Below are 18,452 nucleotides of genomic sequence, written 5' to 3' on the forward strand. Positions count from 1 at the left end.
GATTTAATCCTTGTTTTATCTCGAACTATTTTATGATTTCAAGTTCACATTTATGTTTCAAATGTCCTAATCATTCTACACACTAGGGAAGAAAGGAAATAGAGAAAGAGGGAGTGATTAGGCACAAAATGAGAAAAGGAATAAGAACACCAGCCCTGCTGCACCATAGCCCACGCTGGTCTCAGGGCAGGAGGTTAACAGGGAGCTTTTCGCCTTCTAATGCAGTTGCTTTGTTCGTGTAACAGAGGAAAAATCAAAACTCGTGAGGAATTGTGCTGGGCCTTAAAGTAAGGGAGGTGACAAAGCTGCGTGTGGCCCCCCTTGCTGGTGCTCAGCTCACCCCCACAGCTGGTCCTGAAGCCTTGCCCCCCAAAACGTCCTCCCCACCATCTGAGAGCCTGCACACACATGTGCGCGCGCGCACACACACACTTCCCCACCCCACACCCCCTCCCCCAGGGCTCTGACACTGCAACCAGGGCTGAATTGTTACCACTGACTTGCTACCACAGCTTCAGAATGTTCATCTCCGAACATTCATCTCACATTTCTCTAGTCAGTTTGAAGCAAGTGTACAAAGTAATGTCCAACTCACCACTGTAAACACAAAACATATGCACCATTCACTGTCTGATTTAGAGGCGGCTTACCAAAAACAAAAACCCCAAACCCAGCCCCTGACTGGATTCAAAGGATTTGCCCAACCCACAGGCCGGCCAAGAGTTAAAGAAAATACAGCCAGATGCTCACATCGTCTCTGCAGTGTCTTTAGGTGCAATAATCAGCACCTGGTTAAAACCTGCTGGCAGAGATAATAACAGGAGAAGTTACCAAAACCCAGGAGATAAGAACAGACACTAGAAACAGTTCCATGGGAATTCCGGAAGTCAGAGTTAGGAGATATGTTCCCTAAAAATCCACGTGATTCTGTGTTCAGAGCAGATGGAGTCTCACTAGAGAAGTGAAAATCATATATGTGGAACTAGAAATTCTAGAAAGAAAACATGTCATGACCCAAACTGAGACCTCAAAGCAGATCATACATCACAGAGGAGAGGAATTTATAGAAAGGGAGACACGGGAGAAAAGAGGATGTGGGGCAGAGAGGAGAGCAGATTGAACACTCCCAGAACTGGGGTCCCTCGAGAAGAGAGAGAAACGACTCCGCAGAAGCCAACCGAAGACGTGAAGCTCCGGGAAGCGCCTAGGGCGCTGAGCCGGTGAATGGGGAGCAGCCACGGGTGGGGCCGCAGGCAGCCTGCAGGACGTCGGGCACAGAGGGGTGGGTGCAAACAAAGAAGGCGGGACCAGAAGGTACTGGGGGCGCAGGAGGGGCCCGCTAACGTGCTTCCTGTCCCCCCAACCCCGGGCCGGCTCTTCACGGGGAGCTGGGGGTGAGCCCATCAGCCCCCAGCAGGCCTGCACGCCCCTGGGCGGGGGGCGGGGGCGGGGGGGCTCTTTCCAAATACTGGCGTTTCCTTGCCGCCCTCCCTCTTGCTCCCGGTACCCCCCCACCCTCCACCCCCAAAGCGGTCTTGCTGGCGCTTCCCTCTGGGGTGCGGAGCTGGTGCACCCAGCAGTTTTATCACAAATCAAAATTACTTTAAGGTTCCGTGTTTGCCAGGGGCTGGGGTTGAGAGGAAGTGAGTGTTTCAAGGGGCGAGAGGGTCCGTTTGGGAAGATGAAAAGTTCTGGGGATGAGGGTGGTGATGGATGGCACGTGGGAGGGGCGCACCATGGGAGAAGGTGCAGAGATGGGATGGGGTGTGAGGAGCCCAGGCAGCAGGGAGGCAGGACGGTGAGCAATCAGATGCCCGTTCTGATAGCCCGTGCAGGGTGACCTGTGAGTGCAAAGGCTGTCTCTAAAGCATCAGGAGAAAACATCTCTGGGAAAGCCAAAGGTCTTCACTGCCTCCAGCCTGTCACAGGAGGTGCCCAGTAGCCTGGATGAAGCGCGGGTTCTCGAGGTGGTTCAAGGGTGGGTGGGAAAGGATGTCCAGATGCAGGGCCCTGCGGAAAGGAGTGAGTTTACTCAGAACAGAGAGCAGAGATAGTGTGGCCGCTGCAGGCACAGCAGGCCAGGGGGAGGCCACACGTTCCTGGGTTAGTAGCCGATTTCTGTAGCCTCAAGACAAAGAAGATTCCTGCTTAAGGGTGGCGTTTCTTTCATTTGTATTGAGCTATCTGGGGCCGTTCCTGCTTTCCTTGTTGCTCACATGCTGATCCCCTGCTTAGCATAAGAGATTGCGGATGTGGGAATGGCTGCCTCTCACTTCCCCCCAGCTCTTTGGTGCTTACTGGGGAGAAAGTAGCTGATGGCTTCCAAGTAGCTGGCTTTCTTTCATCTGGGCTCAGAAATTTGCATTTGGAAGAGGCATGTTTACTGGTAGAGCAGAGAGCAGAAAATATTTCATTTCACATTCCCTCCCCAAGGTCGGAAATTCGACCACATTGAGAGACATTTCATGACCACTGTTTGTTTTTGTCCCAGGGCGCTGGGAGACTCCTTCCAAATCAGGTGAAAGTTCTGCATTGATACGTCACTCTAGGTGTTAATTTCCAGCCATTAGGCCCATTGGTAGAGAATAAAAGATTCTATGGATCCTCTTTCTTCTAACCTAATAGGGTCCAAGAGATATTTCCCTTGTTGACTCTTCCCATACTTAGAATCACACTATTACAATTATTCCACATTATAAATATGATCTGGTTTTTCAAGATGTTTAACCTTATAAAATAAACAGATTACAACAGCTAATAATGTTGTTAAAATTACAAGTAGGATTTTAAGTCATGAGCTTCCATAACGAAACCATCTTCCTAAAAGATCACCAAGGCTAGGAAGTGATTCATCAGGCAGCAATCTGAGTTTTCATGTAACACATCATTAAATGTGTTACATCAGAGGCTTCATCTGGTAGGTAAGCACCACATTCAATTTGAATTATAGCACAGTTGCCTCCCTGAGATGCTGTAAGAACATCAAGGGCCATACAATTTTGTAATACAGCTTTTCCCATCATAGAGACCTCAGAATTTAGTAGGCTAGTAGCCTAGTTGCTGTCATTTAATGTCTTTTGAGTGAATTTTATTAAGTCTTCAATGTAAGAAATAACTTTTTCCAATCCTACTGAAGGCACAAAAATAGCTGCTAAGTGATCATACCAGTGAAATACAGATCTCTTGGTCCATCAGGCTCATATTGATGGTAAATTTACTGGAGTCACATCAGAGTTTGTACATAAGTGGCCTTGAGCCCAAGGGAATCCTAAAGTACACCTTCCTGGCCAGCCTGGTTGGTCATAGATTGGACCCACAAAGCCATTGAGTCCCTTTAGGTGCCAGCCAGTATATTTCTGGACATCTGACCCAATCTGTTCCATACCAATCACCGTCTTTAAGAGAAATGGTAAATTGGTAGTTTTCATAAGGCACCTAGCCTAATATTCTAGTGTTATTAGGTTGATTATCTTTGGTATGGTTTAATTGTTCCCAGCATAGGGGGGCCTCTAGGCTTAGATGACCATAGCCTGGTGTTAGCCAGATAAATACATTCCAGAACTGAGGAAGTGTCCCTCCTAATAGTCTAGAGTTTACTTTTTTTGACTGCAATTTAGCCTTTGTTCTGACTGAGCTAGAGTAACCTTAAGGGGAAGTTCATATTTATGGCCAGGGTTAGAATAAGTATGTTTGATTGGCCAAGTGAGTGGGTCCCATCTAGTGAAGTCAGTACCAGCCCAGACAGAACGATAATTTCTTTCTTCCAAAATAAACTTTATAAGAGCCATCCAATCAGAGCTTTGGAGGAGAGAAACCTATCAAGGTAAACCAGAAGTACTGGATAAAGGTAACTGACCCAACAATTTGATTGATTTCTAAAATTTGCATAAGATTATGCCCATGATAGAAAAACGTTTGATTCATGTGCAAGAGTTCAAAAAACTAAGGAGAAAACTTATGAACAATCATACAGGTCAGGTGCAGGGTCACTTGGGTCAGCTGTCTACTTCTGATGTCATCTTCTCATCCTAGTGATGGTGTGTCCTTATTATCAGAGTGTTGTTTTAAGGTGGGTTTGAGGTTAGCAGTACTCTCTATAGACCAGTATGGTGCAGGAGCCCTTTTTAGGTGGGAGATATCAATCCAAGAGTCAATTCCCTTCAGTTTGGCTGCACATGAGATAGTTAAAAGAACCTAATACGGGCCCTTCCATCTAGGTTGGAGGGAGTCCTTTGAATGATATCTTTTTTAATATACATAATCTCCTGGTTGAAGTCATGGGGCATCTGATCTTCATTTGAGGATAGATTACTATAGTAAGTTTCAGAAACAAATTCAGAATGATTTGTCAATACTTTGGCTAAGCCCTTTCAAAAATATCTCCCTTAAGTAATATAGGATCATGTTCATCCAGTCTCCTTGGTCTCCCTGTAATAATCTCAAAGGGAAACAAATGATGTTTGCCAAAAGGCATGGCTCTGAGGTTGAAGAGAACCAGTGAAATGGCCTTAGGCCAAGGGAAGGGATAAGCATCCATCATTTTAGCCAGCTGAGTTTTAATTGTTCCATTTGTCCTTTCCACTAACCCAGAAGACTGGGGGTGATGGAATGGAATAGAACAATGGAAATGTTGCATAATTGACCAAATTTTGCACATTTCCTTAAGTTTGTCCAGAAAAATGGGTCCCTCTGTCACTGTGCAGTTCAGAGGGGATTCCCCAGATGGGAATCACTCTTTCTAAAAGCAGCTTCCCTACTGATTGTGACTTGGCCCTTCTGCATGGTTGATGATTTGAGTACAACGTAGTTAACAAACTTGGAATATTAAAATTAAATAGAGCTCTTTATAAGTCCAATTCTAATAATATCTTTTAGAAGTAGAGATATCTTATGTGTATAATGTGTACACAGACAAAAGCAAATGAGATCTCATGGCTTTAACTATGAACCAGATGTTACAATGTTAATATAAACTTACTAGTTAACAAACAGTTGGAAGACCTTAAAGTTGCTTGTTCAGATGATTAAGGCTTACTATCTATAAGGTTTGGCTGAGGGAACATTCTCAGCAGTTTTGATTTAAAACTGCCATTTTTTCCTTGATTTCCCAGGACTTGTCTGCTTAACTGGGCTTAGTCTCAGCTCCTAGAGGCCTGTATTCATATTCTGGTTTACATACTTGCAAGACAAAGACAGTTGCTTAGTTTTTCAAAGAACAGTTCTGTCACCTGAAGTTACTAAAATCAGTGGCAAGATTTTTAATAAAACTGATATTTAATTTACAAAGTTCTGTTTTATAACTTTCGAGTTTTAATTTATCATGTCTTCAAAGGTTTGTATAAGGCATTTAGCAAAGACTTTTCTGAGTTTATAAATTAAACCAAAGCAAAAACACTATTTTTTTTAAATTAACCCTTGCCTATTAATTCCCAGTTTACTTATTTTATATGACTCAGGTAACTGTTGGTATCCTCAGCACATTTAGTTAATATTTCCTTAGTGGCAATCTATATGCCTTGTCTTTCCCATAATATAATTAAATAAGAGCTGTAACCACCTTATATAAAGCCCATTTAAATATACCAATTTATATACATTTATCTAAATTCCACCAACTTCTATACCTTTGACTTTAGTTTTCATAAGAATCCAATCAACAAGCTTTGATCTTTTGAGAGAGTTTAGAAGTTTTTGTTGTTGTTCCTTGTCTATTTTACCTACTTCTGTGTATAAGGCTCTTCTATCCCCAGGCAGGTAAAGCCCAGGAAGTCAGGCCCTTTGGCCTAACTGTCCCAAAGTAATTGGTCAGGTATCTCAATGTAAATTTTTCTGGCCCCTTAAATAACTTAAAACTGGGGTAAATAGAACAGGCTTGTTTAGCTTTTAATGTTAGAGACCAGTAGGGGGTTCCTCACGGCTCATTAACTCTGTTGTTGTTCAACCCCTCAGTCCAAATGGACTCCTTGTGACCTCAGGGACTGCAGCACATCAGGCTTCCCTGTCCTTCACCACCTCCCAGAGTTTGCTCAAACTCATGTCCGTTGAGTCGTTGATGCCATCCAACCATCTTGTCCTCTGCCCCTCACCCCCTTCTCCTCCTGCCTTCAGTCTTTCCCAGCATCAGGGTCTTTTCCGGGGAGTCTGATTTGGGATGCAGTAAGCAGCAGGGAGCCATAGCTGGAAGCAAGGTCTTAGTTTCCCCGACCGGAAGTCCTAACCATTGGACCACAGGAGCCAGCAGTTAGGGTTAAGGTCCCTAGTCTTGCCTGCCCAGTCAAGAGGCAGAAGGTAACGCGGAAAGAAAGAAGTTTACTGGTGAGCTCAGAGAAAGTCTCACCTTTGGGAAATTTAAATCCTTCACGAGGGGACGGTTTCCAGGTCTTTGTCTTCCCTCAGGCCAATAATCTTGCTTTGTCTACTCCTCTCCACCCCCCACCCCACCAGTTTGTCTCAGGACCTTCCCCAGGGTGGAGCTCCAAGCAAGGCTTCTGGAAGGAGCAAGACTCACCATGGCCTGGCACTATCCTCTGACTTTTGACTCCAGCAAGCCTTTTTGTGCTTGTATAGAGTCTCCCTTATCCTAAAAAGGGGGAAACGGTGTTCCCTTAATCTTTTACTCAGACAGGGTTTTGCCTCTCTGTCCTTGCCATGATTTCCTTGAGATGTTTGCAAGACTGCCTATTTACCCTGATTCTACTGTTTCTTCCATTTTGGAGAACAAACAGGAAGCTGTAAATTCCTCAGATGGACCCCACCTATCTCTTGCCTCAGGAAATGCAAAGAGGAGGTTGGCTGATTGCAAATGTCCAACCTAGAGCCACTATCTACCAAGTCAGCTCCTGGGGTCAGATGGCCAAAGTATTAGAGCTTCAGCTTCAGCATCAGTCATTCCAATAAGTATTCAGGGTTGATTTCCTTAGGATTGACTGGTTTAATCTTGCAGTCCAGGGGACTCTTGAGAGGCTTCGTCAACAACGAGGTTCGAAAGCTCAGCTTCAGTGCTCAGCTTTCTTTATGGTCCAACTCTCACAGCCAAACATGACTACTGGAAAAACCATAGCTTTGACAAGATGGACCTTTGTGCGCAGTGATGTCTCTGCTTTCTTAATATCATAGCTTTTCTTCCAAGGAGCAAGCCTCTTTAATTTCATGGCTGCAGTCACAATCCACAGTATTTTGGAGCCCAAGAAAATTAAGTCTGTCACTGTTTCCAATGTTTCCCCATCTATTTGCCATGAAGTGATTAGACCAGATGCCATGGTCTTAGTTTTTTTAATTTCGAGATTTAAGCCAGCTTTTTCACTCTCCTCTTTCACCTTCTTCAAGAGGCTCTTTAATTCCTCTTCGATTTCTGCCATTAGGGTGGTATCATCTGCATATCTGAGGTTATTGATATTTCTCCTGGCAGTCTTGATTCCAGCTGGAGCTTCATCTATCCTGGCATTTCGCATGATGTACTCTGCATATAAGTTGAATACGCAGGGTGACAATATACAGCCTTGACATACTCCTTTCCCAGTTGTGAACCAGTCTGTTGTTTCATGTCCAGTTCTAACTGTGGCTTCTTGACCTGCATACAGGTTTCTCAGAAGACAGGTAACGTGGTTTGGTATTCCCATCTCTTTAAGAATTTTCCACACTTTGTTGTGATCCATACAGTCAAAGGCTTTAGCATAGTCAATGAAGCAGAAGTAGATGTTTTTCTGGACTTCCCTTGCTTTATCTAAGATCCAGCGGATGTTGGCAGTTTGATCTCTGGTTCCCTCTGCCTTTTCTATATCCAGCTTGAACATCTGAAAGTTCTCAGTTCATGTACTGTTAAAGCCTAGCTCCCAGGATTTTGAGCATTACCTTTCTATTGTATGTGAAATGAGTGCAATTGTGCAGTAGTTTGAACTTTCTTTGGCTTTGCTCTTCTTTGGGATTGGGCTTCCCTGATGGCTCAAATGGTAGAGAATCTGCCTGCAATGCAGGAGACCTGGGTTCAGTCCCTGGGTCAGGAAGACACCCTGGAGAAGGACAGGGCAACCCACTCCAGTATTCTTGCCTGGAGAATTCCATGGACAGAGGAGCCCGGCGGGCTACAGTCCATTGGGTTGCAAAGAGTTGGGCACAACTGAGTGACTAACACTTTCTTTGGGATTGGAATGAAAACTGACCTTTTCCAATAGCGTAGTAGTATCATATCTTGTCTATTTACCCATTCTAAATAGCCATACAAAGAATTATTTATTCATTTTACATAACTCCTTTAAAAAAATTTTTTTTACCTCATTGGTATAATAGCTAGACTTTTTCCCCCCAAGTTTTTTGTTGATATTCTTAATTGCTCTTATTAGCATCTGTAAGGTCCATTGAGGGGAAGGCCGCAATGAAGCTTGCTCAACCAATTTTTCTCATTCAGGAAAAAGTTCTTAGATTAATTTGACTTTTGTTTTATACTTTTGTTTTAACTATAACTGTATTATACTTTTGTTTTAACATCAAAACTGTTGTTTACAATGAAAATGCTCTAAATTTAATAATTTGTTAGTTTCTCTAATTTTCAAAGAATCCATCATTTGGCCACCAATAAACTATAGCTCCTCAGAGATGCAAATGATTAAGAAGGCAAAAACATCTCTCATAGGCCTTACACAAACACACACACACAGACACACCAGAACAAAGTAGGAAGGTCAGACAGAACATTTACAACCCAAGGACAGAGAGACCTGAACTTCCCCCTAGAAGCCCTAGTTTAAGGTTTTACCACGCTGGCTTTTTAATTTTGAGCATTTAAAGAGCCCCTCAATAGTTAGGGTACGATTTAATTTCTCCAGTTAACTAGGTACTTGCAAGTATGAGTTCCGTTCCTTAATCCATGGACCCTAACTAGTTGGAGTCACAGAGCTCTCACTCTGTTTTAGGTGGCCCCAGGGTGACTTTTGTGGTTATTCCTACAAGACCTGTTGGGAGGAGTGGTCTTTCTCTCTGCATCATCATTATCTTGATGTAAATCTGTTGTAATCTGGAGGAGACAAAACTTAACAGATATTTTTTTAAAAAAACAGAGGCCATGGATCAGTGAAAGAGTTATTGTAACTAGGGATCAAGGAAGGAGTAAGAACCAAGCTACATTTGATGACGATTTTGACTGTGGTTCAAATAGGGTCAGCACTTGGGTCATCCTGTCCAAAGGAATGGAGCCATTTGGACTCAGAAATAGTTGGAAGAAAGACAACCGGAACATTAATAGACAAAATAGAAAAAAATTAAGCCTGAAGCCTAATTTAGATTTAACACTTCAAAGAGACTTATAGCCAGGTAGCCAGTTGTCTAGGTTTATCTAAGTAGGTCTTAACTTTTAATATGGCTATTCATCATTACACATGTGGTTTTTTTCCTTGGCAGTATATGATCCAGAGCAATTTCATTGTCTAAACATATAACTCTGGAGAAGGAAACGGCACCCCACTCCAGTTTTCATGCCTGGAGAATCCCATGGACAGCGGAGCTGGCGGGCCACAGTCCATGGGGCCACGAAGAGTCAGACACGCCTGAGTGACTAAGCACAAACATGTAACAGTTATAAGAAGAGACTTTAAAAAGTAAGGTTTAATCACCTGCTCCTAGCAGACTTTGTTTTTAGAATGGCTGATGGCATCCTAAGTCTGACACAGCTCAGAAAACTCGAGTTCTTAACAATTCAAGGACTTGTCTGCAAGCATACCATGGTACTGAAATGTGAAAACTGATTCTATTTACAGGGCCAAAGAATGAATTCTGCAAACTCACAAACTCTCACACAGGTAAAGTTTATTTTTAAAGGCTAGAGATACAAAGCTCTCAACATAGATTCTGAGAGGGAGTGAAGGGCCCCAAAAGGCGGGCATTACAGCAGTTTTATATCTTTACTAGAATTGATCTGTATAATTTTGATTGGCTTGCGACTTTAATGTGTGTCATTTTTGACCATCAGTTTGAATGTCACAGTGCCCAGTTTGTCATTTTTATGGCTTTTTTGGACCCTCAGTTTCTCAGTTTCTGCAGACATTGCAACACCATCGCTTGACCTTTTCTCTAGACCCCAGCCCATTATTTAAGAACCAAATATATGTAAGAGCTAATGGTCTTCTTGGACTCTTTTTCCCCTTGAGAAATTGGACAGCAGTTTATGATTGTCTTGTCCTGGTGTTGTAGGAGGGGGGCCCCCTTCCAGGGCCCCAGGAGTGGGCTCTTGTCTAACACTCAGAAAAGAATTGTCCGAGGAGACATGTGTTGACAAAACAAGAGACTTTATTGGAAGAGGGCACCCGGGCGGAGAGCAGCAGGGTGGGGGAAACCAGGAGACCCGCTCTGCCACGTGGCTCCCAGTCTCGGTTATGGTGATGGATTAGTTTCCCGGTTGTCTTTGGCCAGTCGTTCTGACTGGTGACGCACACATCGCTCAGCCAAGACGGATGCTAGTGAGAGGGATTCTGGGAGGTGGACGGACACGCGCTGTCTCTTTTTGACCTTTCCCGAACTCTTCTGGTTGGTGGTGGCTTATTAGTTCCTTACCAGGACCTCCTGTCATAAAAGAAGTCATGCAAATGGTTACTAGAGAGCCTGGCCAGGGTGTGCTTCCCCTAACACTGGGTCTGAATGTTTTATGACCCTCCAGACCAGGGAGGCATTCCTCTGAATGCCTAGAAATTAGAACAATGAGTGAGATGCTTACTTAAGAGGAGAAAAAAAATTGAAATTAAAAAGGAGCTGAGGTCTCATAGTCTTATACTGTCTAGCAATTTCTGCCTCAGTGTCACCTAATTATTTCCATATCTACTGTATTTTTACTTTAACTATAGATTTTTTCTTAATAGTCAAAGTGGCTGTCACCATCAATGATGTTAGTGTTTCTCTAGGTATGGGAAGATATAAGAATCAGGGCTCATAAAAATCTCCTCCCAAAACTGCCCACTTGACTTCACATTTCAGGATGTCTGGCTCTAAGTGAGTGACCACACCATCGTGGTTATCTGGGTCATGAAGATCTTTTCTGTACAGTTCTTCCGTGTATTCTTGCCACCTCTTTCTAAGGTCATAAAGTTATAAATCATGTTTATCAGTAAATTCAGTCTCATGTAATTGAACTTTACTTTTAATGGCATGCCTATATTAATTAGATCAGCAAGCTTAAACAATACTAGTATCAACTTAATATAGAACATTTCCCAGTCCACATGAACCTGACAGTCATTTGGTCAGTTTCTTTAACTATACAAGCTTTGGTCTTTAGGGGGGAGTTTAGAAGGGTTTTTCTTTTTGTTCCCTGTGTTTTACCTACTTTTATATAAAAGGCTCTGTGATCCCCAGAGTTGGGTAAAGAAAAGGAAGTCAGGCCCTTTTTCCTTCTGGGAGGATTAGAGCTGGGATTAGAGCAATGAGCTCAGCTTTCGGTGCAGAGGGGGCTGCGGCCTCAGTCACCGGTTGCTCCATAGCTACTGCCCACCGCTGACCCTCCCCCCCAGAATCACCGCCGTCAGAAACAGGTCCCAGCCAGCTTTGCTCAGGGGCCTATCTGACAGACCCAGTCAACCAAGGTGGACAGTCTCCGAACCTCCAGGTGTCTTGGAGGGTCTCCTGCCCAGGGAGTGAGGAAGCAGGGAGAAGGGAGGAAGGACTGCTCACTCTGTGGTGATACTGGGGGTTGTCCTGGCCCATGCACACGCGGGTCATTTCCAGACATGAGACCAAATGAGAAGAGAATGCAGTATGTTAGGATGGGAGGCACTGTTGGAACAGGGGGCCAGCTCGAGGGAGAGCAGAACCCTTTCACAGATGAGTAGCCACGTTTTACGGCCTCAAGACAGAGAAAATCCCTACTGGAAGGGCTGCAGTAGGTGATTGGTTAGGGTGTTACAGGGCGGGCTTCCCTGGTGGCTGGAATGGTGAAGAATCCGCCTGCAATGCGGGAGACCTGGGTTCAATCCCTGGGTTGAGAATATCCCCTGGAGGAAAGTATGGCAACCCACTCCAGTTTTCTTGCTTGGAGAATCCCCATGGATAGAAGCCTGGTGGGCTACAGCCCATGGGGTCGCAAAGAATCAGATACGACTGAGCAGCTAGGCTCAGCACAGCGCAGGGTGGATAGCAGGTGGGTGTTTTACCTAATGTGGGATCAGGGAGCTGGAGGCTCGTGGCAACGGTTGCTATGGGGCTTGGTCAGTTACAGAGATTTTTATCCTGTGACCTTGATACAGGGCTCCACAGGGGTCATCAAGGAGGATCGCCTGATATTTCCCCATCCTCCCTGAGGTCATCCAGTATCCACCAAATTGTTCCAGCAGGACTAGGACTTTCTGTGGGACAGACACTGTGGCTGGCTGGCCCAAAGTGAACTTCACTGCCTCTTTCAGCAGTTCACAGGTGGCGACTACTGCTCGTAAGCAGCAAGGCCGGCTGGCGACCCTGGTGTTCAGCTGCTTTGAAAGATAAGCTACTGGTCGGGGATTCTCTCCCACCATGCCCTGGTCCAGCCCCTGCTTCTCCTGCACATACAATTTGAATTCTTTCTGGAGCTCAGGCAAGCCGAGGGCCGTTTCAGTCATGAGCTTCAGCTTCAGAGTCTCATAAGCCTTTTGGCAATCTCCCATTCAAACCAAAGGTTCAGAATCTGTACCTTTCAAAGCATGGTGTAATGGCTTTGCAATTAGCCCAAAGTTGGGGTATCCATATGTGACAAAATCCTGCAGTTCCGAGGAAAACCCAGTTTGGGCAGTTTTTGGTCTGTGCTCTAGATTTAATAATTAGTTAGTTTCTCTAATTTTAAATCAGTCATTTGGCCACCACTAAATTATAAAAAGACCTCTTATAAACCTGACACAAACACACAAAATAACTACTTAAGAAGATCAGATAGAACATTTACATCTCAAAGACACCTAGAAATGTAAGTTTAAAAAGAAAAAAGTAATTTTCACCCTAAGAGGTCTTAAAAGAGTTTCCTCAAAAAAAATTTTTTTAATGTTTGTGATCATCTTTGTTGTTACTCAGTCATTAAATTCTGTATGACTCTTTGCAACCCCATGGACTGTAGCACGCCAGGCTTCCCTGTCCATCACCAGCTCCCGGAGTTTGCTCAAACTCATGTCTGTTGAGTCGGTGATGCCATCCAACCATCTCATCCTCTGTCATACCCTTCTCCTCCTGCCTTCAGTCTTTCCCAGCATCAGGGTCTTTTCTAATGAATGAGTCAGTTCTTTGCATCAGGTGGCCAAAGTATTGGAGCTTCAGCTTCATCATCAGTCCTTCCAATGATGATGTCCTTGCTGTCCAAGAGATTCTTAAGAGTCTTCTCCAACCCCCCAGTTCCAAAGCATTAATTCTTTGGCACTCAGTCTTCTTTATGGTCCAACTCTCACATCCATACATAACACTGGTAAAACCATGGCCTTGATTAGACTGACCTTTGTTGGCAAAGTGATATCTCTGCTTTTTAATATGCTGTCTGGGTTTGTCATGTAGGCTTCCCTCATTGCTCAGTTGGTAAAGAATCTGTTTGCAATGCAGGAGACGCCAGTTCGATTCCTCGTTTGGGAAGATCCCCTAGAGAAGGAAATGACAACCCACTCCAGTATTCTTGCCTGGAGAATCCCATGGATAGAGGAGTCCATGGGGTCGCAAGAGAAATGTTTGTCATAGCTTTTCTTCCAAGGAGCAAGCGTCTTTTAATTTTGTGGCTACGACCACTGTCCACAGTGACTTTGGAGCCCAAGAAAATAAAATCAGCCATTGTTTCTACTTTTCCCCCATCTATTTGCCATGATGTGATGGCACAGTATTCCATGATCTTTGCTTTTTTAATGTTGAGCTTTAAGCCAGCTTTTTCACTCTCCTCTTTCACCTTCATTAAGAGGCTCTTTAGTTCCTCTTCACTTTCTACCATTAAAGAGGCATCATCTTCAATTTCCCATTAAGTGACTACTCATCGTAACTGATTTGGGATGCATGCTGTAGTCAGCAGTAGTGAGCAGCAGCTGGAAGCAAGGTCTTAGTTTCCCAGACCGGGAGTCCTAACTGTAAGGCGAGTGCAGAGAAAAAGACAGCGAGCCAGGCAGTCAAGCAAAAACAGGAAATTTAGTAGAGGGAAAAGAGAGGGTGACTGGCTCTTAAGGAGAACCAATGTTCTCCCTTTCTGACAGAGTCCTTCAGTTCACTTCAGTCACTCAGTCATGTCCAACTCTTTGTGACCCCATGAACTGCAGCACTCCAGGCCTCCCTATCCATCACCAACTCCCAAAGTTTACTCAAACTCATGTCCATTGAGTCAGTGATGCCATCCAACGATCTCATCCTCTGTCATCACCTTCTCCTCCCGCCTTCAATCTTCCCAGCGTCAGGGTCTTTTCCAAGGAGTCAGTTCTTTGAATCAGGTGGCCAAAGTATTGGAGTTTCAGCTTCAACATCAGTCCTTCCAATGAACACCCAGGACTGATCTCCTTTAGGATGGACTGGTTGGATCTCCTTGCAGTCGAAGGGACTCTCAAGAGTCTTCTCCAACACCACAGTTCAAAAGTATCAATTCTTCTGCACTCAGCTTTCTTTATAGTCCAACTCTCACATCCATACATGACTACTGGAAAAACCATAGCTTTGACTAGATGGACCTTTGTTGGCAAAGTAGCGTCTTTGCTTTTTAATATGCTGTCTAGGTTGGTCATAACTTTCCTTCCAAGGAGTAAGCATCTTTTGATTTTATGGCTGCAGTCACCATCTGCAGTGATTTTGGAGCCCAAGAAAATAAAGTCTGCCACTGTTTCCACTGTTTCCCCATCTGTTTGCCTGAAGTGTGAATGTGGACTGGATGCCATGATCTTAGTTTTCTGAATGTTGAGCTTTAAACCAACTTTTTCACTCTCCTCTTTCACTTTCATCAAGAGGCCCTTTAGTTCTTCACTTTCTGCCTTAAGGGTGGTGTCATCTGCATATCTGAGGTTATTGGTATTTCTCCCAGAAATCTTGGTTCCAGCTTGTGCTTCTTCCAGCCCAGTGTTTCTCATGATGTACTCTGCGTATAAGTTAAATAAGTATGGACAATATACAGCCTTGGCATACTCCTTTTCCTATTTGGAACTAGTCTGCTGTTTCATGTCCAGTTCTAACCGTTGCTTCCTGACCTGCATACAGATTTCTCAAGAGGCAGGTCAGGTGGTCTGGTACGCCCATCTCTTTCAGAATTTTCCAGTTTATTGTGATCCACACAGTCAAAGGCTTTGACATAGTCAATAAAGCAAAAATAGTTGTTTTTCTGGAATTCTCTTGCTTTCTCAATGATACAGCGGATGTTGGCAATTTGATATCTGGATCCTCTGCCTTTTCTAAAACCAGATTGTACATCTAGAAGTTCACAGTTCACCTATTGTTGAAGCCTGGCTTGGATAATTTTGAGTATTGCTTTACTAGCGTGTGAGATGAGGGCAATTGTGAGGTAGTTTGAACATTCTTTGGCATTGCCTTTCTTAGGGATTGGAATGAAAACTGACCTTTTCCAGTCCTGTGGCCACTGCTGAGTTTTCCAAATTTGCTGGCATATTGAGTGCAGCACTTTCACAGCATCATCTTTTAGGATTTGAAATAGTTCAACTGGAATTCCATCACATCCACTAGCCTGTTCGTAGTAATGCTTTTTAAGGCCCACTTGACTTCACATTCCAGGATGTCTGGCTCTAAGTGAGTGATCACACCATCATGATTATCTGGGTCATGAAGATCTTTTTTATACAGTTCTTCTGTGTATTCTTGCCACCTCTTCTTAATATCTTGTGCTTCTGTTAGGTCCATACCATTTCTATCCTTTATTGAGCCCATCTTTGCATGAAATGTTCCCTTGGTATCTCTAATTTTCTTGAAGAGATCTCTAGTCTTTCCCATTCTATTGTTTTCCTCTATTTCTTTGCACTGATCACTGAGCGAGGCTTTCTTATCTCTCCTTGCTATTCTTTGAAACTCTTCACTCAAATGGGTATATCTTTCCTTTTCTCCATTGCTTTTCACTTCTCTTTTTTTTCACAGGTATTTGTAAGGCCTCCTCAAACAGCCATTTTGCTTTTTTGCATTTCTTTTTCTTGGGGATGGTCTTGATGCTTGTCTCCTGTACAATGTCAGGAACCTCCATCCATAGTTTATCAGGTACCCTTGTCTATTGGATCTAGTCCCTTAAGTCTATTTCTCACTTCCACTGTATAATCGTAGGGATTTGATTTAGATCATACCTGAATGGTCTAGTGGTTTTCCCTACTTTCTTCAATTTAAGTCTGAATTTGGCAATAAGGAGTTCATGATCTGAGCCATAGTCAGCTCCTGGTCTTGTTTTTGCTGACTGTATAGAACTTCTCCATCTTTGGCTGCAAAGAATATAATCAATCTGATTTTGGTGTTGACCATCTGGTGATGTCCATGTGTAGAGTCTTCTCTTGTGTTGTTGAAAGAGGGCGTTTGGTATGACCAGTGTGTTCTCTTGGCAAAACTCTATTAGCCTTTGCCCTGCCTCATTCTGTATTCCAAGGCCAAATTTGTCTGTTTCTTGACTTCCTACTTTTGCATTCCAGTCCCCTATATGGAGTCCTTCTTATACCCCACCAATAAAAAATTCTCTGAAGAGATGGTCACGTGGCCAGAGGTCTGAAATCTGATAGTCTTGCAGCTTTGAGAGGTTAGGCGCTAGTGAGATAACAGGATGCCGTTTGGGCAGTTTGGTCAGTCTGACAGATCACTGTGATTTATTCTTTGTTTGTGACCCCATGTGGGCCCTGTCACTAACCACTGGACCACAGGGGCCAGAAGTTAGGGCTAATGTCCCTAGCCTTGCCTGCCCATTCAAGAGGCAGAAGGTAAAGAGCAAAATGGAAAGTTTATTGAGAAGAAAAGTACATGCAGAATGGCACACTGGTGAGATTGCAGAGAGAGTTTCCCCTTTGGGAAGTTTAAATCCTTTATAAGGCAGCAGAGACATTACTTTGCCAACAAAGGGCTATCTAATCAAACCTATGGTTTTTCCAGGAGTCATGTATGGATGTGAGAGTTGGTCTTTAAAGAAAGCTGAGTGCCGAAGAATTGATGCTTTTGAACTGTGGTGTTGGAGCAGACTCTTGAGAGTCCCTTGGACTGCAAGGAGATCCAACCAGTCCACCCTAAAGGAAATCAGTCCTGAATATTTATTGGAAGGACTAATGTTGAAGCTGAAACTCCAATACTTTGGCCACCTGATGCAAAGAACTGACTCATTTGAAAACACCCTGATGCTGGGAAAGATTAGGGCAGGAGGAGAAGGTGATGACAGAGGATGAGATGATTGGATGGCATCACTGACTCAATGGACATGAGTCAGAGCAAGCTCCAGGAGTTGGTGATGGACAGGGAGGCCTGGATGCTACAGTCCATTAGGTCACAAAGTGTCAGATAGGATTGAGTGATTGAACTGAACTGAAGAGAACAGAAAAAAGTCCTTTCTGGGTCTTTGTCTTCCCTCAGGTCAATCATCTTGCTTTGTTCCCGCCTCCGCCCCCCCCCACCACCACCCCCTGCCATTAACTTGTCTCAGGACCTTCCCCTGGGGTGAGCACGCACACCTTAGACAAGATGGATCTTGAAGTGAAGGCTTCAGGGAGGAGCAGGACTCATGAAAGTAAAGTGGAAGTGAAAGTCGCTCAGTCATGTCCGACTTTTTGCAACCCCATGGAATTATCCTCTGACTTGGACTCCAAGGAGCCGTTCTGCACTGTGTAGGATCTGTATTGTCTCCCTTATCCTAAAAAGGAGCAAGGGGAGATCCCTTAATCCTTTACTCACACAAGATGTTGCCTCCTCTTTGTCCTTTCCTTGACTATTACAGTAAGGTGTTTACAAGAGACAAAGACTGGCTATTTACCCTTATTCTGCTGTTACTTCCATTTCGGATGGCAAACAGGAGGCTGGTTGTAAATTCCTCAACTGTAGCCCACCTATCTCTTGCCGCAAGAAATGCAAAGAGGGGACTTCCCTGGTGGTCCAGTGGTTAAGAATTTGCCTTCCATTGCAAGGGGCGCGAGTTCAATCCCTGGTCAGGGAGCTAAGATTCCACATACCTTGCGGCCAAAAGAACAAAAGCAATATTGTAATAAATTCAATAAAGACTTTAAAAAAAAAAAAAGAAATGCAAAGAGGAGGCTGGCTGTTTGTAAATGTCCAAGCTGAGCCCATTTATCTTCAACCTCAGGTCAACCAGTCACTGAGGATTTTCCCTAGGGCACTCTGAGATGGAATCTCAGAGAAAGCGCCTCCCATTGTAGTTCAGGCAGTTTGTGTCAGAAGTCTGCAGCACAAGCCAAAGGAAACAGAACAAATCAGACCTCGCTGGTAGGAAGTCACAGAAGACAAAGCGGGTGGTGAAGAGATGCCAGAAATTCAAACACCAAATGCCAAGACTGCCCCAGACTGGACTTCCAAGTCTC

General features: G+C 44.0%; 1 protein-coding gene across 1 annotated transcript in view; it reads left to right on the plus strand.

The window, feature by feature from the left end:
• Positions 1 to 1,123: 1,123 nt before the first annotated feature.
• The window catches only part of CLN8 (CLN8 transmembrane ER and ERGIC protein), a 49,691-nt gene continuing 32,362 nt past the window's right edge, over positions 1,124 to 18,452 (plus strand). The window contains exon 1 of the mRNA XM_043454421.1: positions 1,124 to 1,314. The gene's annotated coding sequence lies outside the window, so the exon portion shown is untranslated. The remainder of the gene's footprint in view (positions 1,315 to 18,452) is intronic.

This window comes from Cervus canadensis, chromosome 31 (genome assembly GCF_019320065.1).
Source record: "Cervus canadensis isolate Bull #8, Minnesota chromosome 31, ASM1932006v1, whole genome shotgun sequence".
In the NCBI taxonomy this organism is placed as follows: Eukaryota; Metazoa; Chordata; class Mammalia; order Artiodactyla; family Cervidae; genus Cervus; species Cervus canadensis.